Consider the following 7,600-nt stretch of genomic DNA (forward strand, 5'->3'; position numbering starts at 1 on the left):
ATAATGCAGAAAAAGAAAGTATCAAAAACAGAAAAACAAAACAACAACAACACACCCACAGAAGAGCTTTGCTTAATTTGAGGCTGGTAACTTGAGAGTCACTAATAAGACTCGGGATATCTCTTTATAACATCATCATTATAGCCATCAACTGGTAATGAGCCACTAAATCTTTTTCCCCATCACATTATCAGATGATTTGTGTGTACAATATCGATGCATGAATCATCCACAGGCCATTAGAAGTGCCAACCTCTGCCTCAAGGAATGTTCACATTTAAATACTGTTTTAGAAAATACACTTGATAATTTGGTATAATCAAATGATATTTAAAAATAGTGTAACAAGTGTTAGAAACATTATTGCATACATATAAAAATAGTGGAAAAAAAAAAAGATTTCCCCTCTGTCAGAAAATTTAGTGTTCGTTCAGCAGATAACTGCAGCTCTTGTTCGCGATCCCTTTAGAGTACATTTCATTAACTTTCTATGCAGAGAATGAGAACACAAAGTACAATATTAGTATTTTGAAAATGTAACTAAATGTAACATTTTGGTTGTAGCAGCTACGACAGATGCAAAGAAAATTCCTCTGGAAGCTACAGTGAGGATATTTTACCCACAACAAGCTAACCTGAGACATGTAAACACACAAGAGTCACAAAGATGCAGAGCACACATAAAAAAAGACAAGCTGTAGCATAATAGTCTCCCAGTATCATAACGCCACTGTGAATATGTAACAGTGACACCACAATAATAATGAGTATAATAAGTGTAAAACATGGCTACAATAGGTCCTGCATTATACACACAGACATGCATGTAGTTCAGTTGGGTTTGCGAATAGTGTTCACAGCTGTGTGGGCCCAACTGCCCAGCGTGTCTGAGACGCGTGTGGCTCTGCGTGTGACATTTGAGCGGCTGAGTTTACCGCTGGGATCCAGCTTTCTCATCATCGCTCCCCCAGAACGTTCCTTTGGGCCAGATCTGCAGAGACAGAGAGACACTACTCAGTACAAAAAGAGACTGCCATTAAAACCATATAGGTTTACAACTGTAACATCAGTTAGTTATTTAAAAAGAAAAAGGCAAGTGTTAACCATCAGGCAACAAATGAAAATTTTCAGTAACTCATTTCCTGATCTACAATTTGAATTTTATTACTTATCATTTTAATGTGTAAATGGCCTTGTAGACATTCAGGTAATATCAGAAAAGGTATTTGGGAAAGTTTGGTGTCAAGGAAAATTTAAAGCAGGAGCTGTAAAGTCAGCAAGAAAAAGTGTGAGCAACATTTGTTCAGACAGCGAGTTATTAATCTGTTTTTCTTCCAGATTGCATGCATCCGAGAAGCTCTGCCATGCACCTTTGTGTTTACACTGAAAGCTATGTTCTCAAAACTCAACTAGTTTTACTCTTTGGAAAGGGGATTTTACCTTCTGTATTACTCCACAATTTGGGAATAGTTGAACTGCCTGTTGCAAGTAAAAAACAAAACAAAAAACTGATCTCAATTAAATAAGAAGACGTCTATACTCAGTGAGGAAAGCCTCTGGGAGCATGTAATGTGCGCAAATAACAGGCAAGATCACCATTACCGAGTGCTCGCTTTCCGCACTGAATATCATCGTTTACAGGACACAAATATTTTAAATGACAACACAGGAAGTGACGCAAATTTTCAAATGCATTCTGTCATGTCATCTGGCTCCAATTCCCACATCCACCTCCTTTCCCCCTTACTCCCTCCTTATCTGAATACCAGAAACACAGGCCCTGTTTCAAACTGAGGCGGGAGGAATGTCTGGAGGGAGGGGGAGGAAGTCTGGGGACCCACAAGCTGGGATTCTTTGGGTGAGAGGGCAAGGAGGACAGAGACTCCCTTCCTCAATACAGAATATGCATGAATACAAGGAAATGGACTAATGGCTTCTTCAGTTACACAAAACTTTAATTTACCAACAAAACACTTCTTTAGTTGTGATTATAGAAAAAGGTAACAAAACATGTCCTTTTTCTGTTAATTACCCAATCTGGGAGAAACTAATAACACACATAATGCAAACACTTTTTACAATTTTAGAATTTACCACCCAGTCAATGATCAAGATATCAAAAGAATTCACTAAAATAAAAAAATGTTACCTGCTGTCTCTCCCAATGATGTCATCAAAAGCCTTCGACAGATGTTTGAGCCTCCTGAGTCCACTGGAAACTGACTCCAAATCTTGGTCAAATTTCCTATTATAGATCATAAAAACAAAATATTTGGCAGAAAAAGATAACCACCAAAATTCAAGTGAGCTACTCTCAGCTGCTCCACATATTTGGTTGAGTTTTTTTTTTTTTTTTAAATAAATAAATGGTGTATGATCGTCCTGACACATCCTCAGAGGGATCCAATGAAATAAAAGCACTCAAACTTATAAACTAACAAAGTCCTAAAAAGCAAAGTTGCATAAAGAGTGAATCAAACTCACTTCCTCTGGTTTTGCATATTTGGAGAGGCAAAGGGACTTCGTACAGCAGCCATGCGGACCAGTTGCCTCCTGCCACCTCCTGTTTTCACTCCTCTTACGGATGCTTTCAGGAGTCCTGCGTCCTCTGGAGCCTGGAGTACGCCCAGGTGTACCTGTTGCTCTGAGTGTGCGTCTGGGTGTTGCAGCCCGATGAGGTGTACATCCTGGGGTGCAAGAATTCGATGCTCCAGCATTTTCTCCATCACGACCCGGGGTCGCTACCAAACACTCTTCACGGGAAAATTCTCTGGTCCTCTGCAACCTCTGAGAGAGAGAGAGAGAGAGAGAGAGAGAGAGAAAGAAAATAACAACTCTAGAATAACTGACTGGTGGCTTTTGTTGAGACTGATAATAATAAAAAATAGGCAATTTCACACATAACAGTTAATCTACCTGATACACTCCGGTGATAGAGTTACGAGCACTACGAGTAAGTTTGTGGACTGTGCTGGTCTTTGGTTGCTCCTTCATGGTTTCCCAGGTCGGATTCTCAGGGAGGGAGTTGGTCTTGACAGATCGCAGTGGGAGTCGCTTCCTCAGTGACATTCTCAGAGAGTTGAGTGAAGATGAGGACCGAAGTTTGCGGAAACGGTCCGGGGCTTCTGGGGAGCTCTCTGCTCCATCAGACTCATCCAGGACTGTGTGTGCCCGCCAGACTCCAACCACAGCTTTACCAACACCATCCATGACTAAACAGGCTATATGACCGAGCTGAGAAAAAAAGTGATCTGTATGAATAAGTTTTATGAAAATAACATTTTTAATACTACAGTTTCAAAATCTCACAATATAAAAAAAAACTATATTCTAATCTGGCTCAGCATGCTATGAAATTTGAATATTTCTTTGGACTGATAGACCAAAATAAGAAAAAGTTACAAGTTAAGACAAATCTTTCTTTTTTTAATCCTCAAATTTGAGGAAATTATTTCAGAGTCCCTTTGTCACTGTCAAAAAATTTGAAAAATGTCAATGAACAAAGGACGGAAAAAGTGAAAAATGAGCCGTAACAACCATACAATCAAGCAGCAGTAATCGTGTTAGTAAAAGCTCCGTGGCTTTGTTAGATAGGGACAATGCTCCTGGTCAAGTGTCCAACTTAACCCAGGAATGGCTTGCCCTGAGGAGGGAATAACAGCCTTAAGCAACAAATGAGAATTAAAGTTTACCTTTCACTTGCCGTTATATAAAAACGCTGTCAAATTGTGCCATTGTTGTCAAATGCTGCCTTTTCCCATAAAATTCAGTGAATATCATTAACAAAACAAAAGAGGGCTGTGCCCCCGAAGCCACGGTTAGCTAGGAAAAAAAATTACTATTTACACGACAAAACATCTACTCAAATAAGTATAAAAACTTAAAAGAAGAACGTCTGCTGGGACACCTGCTGTACAGAGAGCTTACCTAAAAGTATCAGTTGTAAAAGTAGCCGATTCTCTGTGGCTTTTAGGCGGCTGTAGCTCCCGTTTCTTCTTTCGCTGTTTGAATTTGGCGGCGGACCACAGAATCCACAAAGGCACGCGTCACCACGCCCTACGCAGTGTTACGTGACGTAAAACGATGCGTCACTACGTACAGTTTTACGTTAATGGGATTCACGTTGAAATGTGACTAGGATTATCGTGTCCGAATAAGATTCCAAGATGTTTCTTCTTGAAATATATATTTTAAAATGATCTGTTAAGGTCTGTATTTTCAAAATAGTTGTAAAAAATACTTAGGATCACAAGTTTGTAATACTAGATTCCTCTATGGCTTGTTGATGCCTACCAAAAGTCGTGTTGTGACTTGCAAAGGGACATTTAGCTAAGTATTATTGGGGGTCTATGTTTATATTTGAGCCTGTATGTGTAATTGTGATCCTGTGTGGATTAGGGAAAATCCAAAATAAATTTAAACATGTGCACCTAATTCTTTTTTTAAAAAGTCATTAAAGATTTATGTTGCACAATCATTTCACCCTGGAAAAATAACAGCTTAAAGAAATCATCAAAAGCCCCAAATTACCATGGCATTTTATGCCCATGATGAGTGTTTGTAAACTGTCTCTCAAACACCGTCACATTTTCTAGTAAAGAAAAATTACGAAATGTTTAGCAATAAACCTTATCTTTTCCAGGTAATATGTCCAGTTTTTATTGACTTGGCATGAGATTGGTGTTGAAGCAACTAACAGGGGTGTTAGTAACGCTCTTCTATTGCAATACTGTTTTACCACCCAATTTACAGATAAAGGAATACATACAAATACACGTAAGAAACACTTTACAAAGCTAAGTATAACAGTGCCTTTGGACTTGGTGATGTATATCAAATATATTTAGCTGCTGGGAAATGCTAGATAGTTTGCACAGTTTTTTCCACCAACAGCACAATTATAACAGGTCACTAAATACTGTTGCTCATTTATCAAACACCATAAGGTTTTTCTTTGCTTTTGGTTGCACGTGTACACAAAAATCCACCATTGTGGCTACAAAGGGCTTGGTGACCAGCAGATGTCACTGCACACCTGCACATGAAATGCTTTCAGTATTTTGAAATCTTTGTCTTGTCCACCTCTGTAGTGATTTAGTAAAGGCATTAACAAGGCTGTAGAATAATTTATCTTTAACTTTGAATCCATTTGTCCTTCACTGATATCACTCTGTTTTATGTGTTTTAAAGTGTTTCTTTCTTTATTGGAAAGAACATAAAGAGGAGACCTTGACCTATAGCAGCCACTGTCCTTTTGTCTCATTAAAAGTAAATGTATAACATCATTTTAATGAGCTATGGCTGTATAGTTGAGTCAGGAGGTAAAGTTCAGAGCAAATGCAAGAATTAGATTCTGAAGCATTTATAAACATTTCACAGACATGTTTATTTCTCTGGTTTGACAGCAGTATGATAGTTTTACACTGGGTATTATCAAAGCATCAGCTTCAGCATTGAGTTACTCTCTTTTAAGCAGCTTTTTGGTTTTTAACACAATTAGTCTGACAATTATCTGTCTCTTTATTGTTTTAAAAAGCACACTGATTAATATGCAGAAGCCAGCATGAGCTATATATCAGAGTAAGTGCATGCATTTCTCATACAATAGCAGTTAAATGTGACAGTGTGAATGGTGGTTTCTGTCTGTGTCTGGTAATATATATACAGTGGGGCAAAAAAGTATTTAGTCAGCCACCGATTGTGCAAGTTCCCCCACTTAAAATGATGACAGAGGTCAGTAATTTGCACCAGAGGTACACTTCAACTGTGAGAGACAGAATGTGAAAAAAAAATCCATGAATTCACATGGTAGGATTTGTAAAGAATTTATTCGTAAATTAGGGTGGAAAATAACTATTTGGTCACCTCAAACATGGAAAATCTCTGGCTCTCACAGACCTGTAACGTCTTCTGTAAGAAGCTTTTCTGTCCCCCACGCGTTACCTGTATGAATGGCACCTGTTTGAACTCATCATCTGTATAAAAGACACCTGTCCACAGCCTCAAACAGTCAGACTCCAAACTCCGCCATGGCCAAGACCAAAGAGCTTTCGAAGGACACCAGGAAAAGTATTGTAGACCTGCACCAGACTGGGAAGAGTGAAATCTACAATAGGCAAGCAGCTTGGTGTGAAAAAATCAACTGTGGGAGCAATCATCAGAAAATGGAAGACATACAAGACCACTGATAATCTCCCTCGATCTGGGGCTCCACGCAAGATCTCATCCCGTGGGGTCAAAATGATCATGAGAACGGTGAGCAAAGATCCCAGAACCACACGGGGGGACCTGGTGAATGACCTGCAGAGAGCTGGGACCAAAGTAACAAAGGTCACCATCAGTAACACACTACAACGGCAGGGAATCAAATCCCGCAGTGCCAGACGTGTTCCGCTGCTGAAGCCAGTGCATGTCCAGGCCCGTCTGAAGTTTGCCAGAGAGCACATGGATGATACAGCAGAGGATTGGGAGAATGTCATGTGGTCAGATGAAACCAAAGTAGAACTTTTTGGTATAAACTCAACTCGTCGTGTTTGGAAGAAGAAGAATACTGAGTTGCATCCCAAGAACACCATACCTACTGTGAAGCATGGGGGTGGAAACATCATGCTATGGGGCTGTTTTTCTGCCAGGGGGACAGGACGACTGATCCGTGTTAAGGACAGAATGAATGGGGCCATGTATCGTGAGATTTTGAGCCAAAACCTCCTTCCATCAGTGAGAACTTTGAAGATGAAACGAGGCTGGGTCTTCCAACATGACAATGATCCAAAACACACCGCCCGGGCAACAAAGGAGTGGCTCCGTAAGAAGCATTTGAAAGTCCTGGAGTGGCCTAGCCAGTCTCCAGACCTCAACCCCATAGAAAATCTGTGGCGGGAGTTGAAAGTCCGTGTTGCTCGGCGACAGCCCCAAAACATCACTGCTCTCGAGAAGATCTGCATGGAGGAATGGGCCAAAATACCAGCTACTGTGTGTGCAAACCTGGTAAAGACCTATAGTTTGACCTCTGTTATTGCCAACAAAGGTTATGTTACAAAGTATTGAGTTGTATTTTTGTTATTGACCAAATACTTATTTTCCACCCTAATTTACGAATAAATTCTTTACAAATCCTACCATGTGGATTCATGGATTTTTTTTTCACATTCTGTCTCTCACAGTTGAAGTGTACCTCTGGTGCAAATTACTGACCTCTGTCATCATTTTAAGTGGGGGAACTTGCACAATCGGTGGCTGACTAAATACTTTTTTGCCCCACTGTATCTATATTTTTATAATAACCAATAAAAATGATCTTACACACAAAGACAGTTTATATTGCATTGATTACATTGGAAAGATGAGCTTTACTAGCTGCATCATTATTGTTATTAATGTTTCTGAACATATGCAGCTACCATTACCAGACAGTTAGCACAGTGTAAGACAGGAAACATGGGAAACACACTAGTCTGGTTTTAACCAAAGGTAACAGGACATTTAACTGATAAGTTATACCCTGATTGTATAACACATAGAAAAACTAACATACTGTGAGTTTTATGAGTTGATTACAGTTAGACTAACACTACCTAAGTGTTTCACTGAAGTTTCACTC

General features: G+C 39.5%; 1 pseudogene; it reads right to left on the reverse strand.

The window, feature by feature from the left end:
- Positions 1–666: 666 nt before the first annotated feature.
- Positions 667–4,046, reverse strand: LOC146565127 (uncharacterized; annotated as a pseudogene).
- Between the last annotated feature and the right edge of the window lie 3,554 nt (positions 4,047–7,600).

This window comes from Mchenga conophoros, linkage group LG10 (genome assembly GCF_057382185.1).
Source record: "Mchenga conophoros isolate Kocher_MC1m ecotype Shallow Benthic linkage group LG10, M_conophoros_male_GT1.1, whole genome shotgun sequence".
Taxonomy (NCBI): Eukaryota; Metazoa; Chordata; class Actinopteri; order Cichliformes; family Cichlidae; genus Mchenga; species Mchenga conophoros.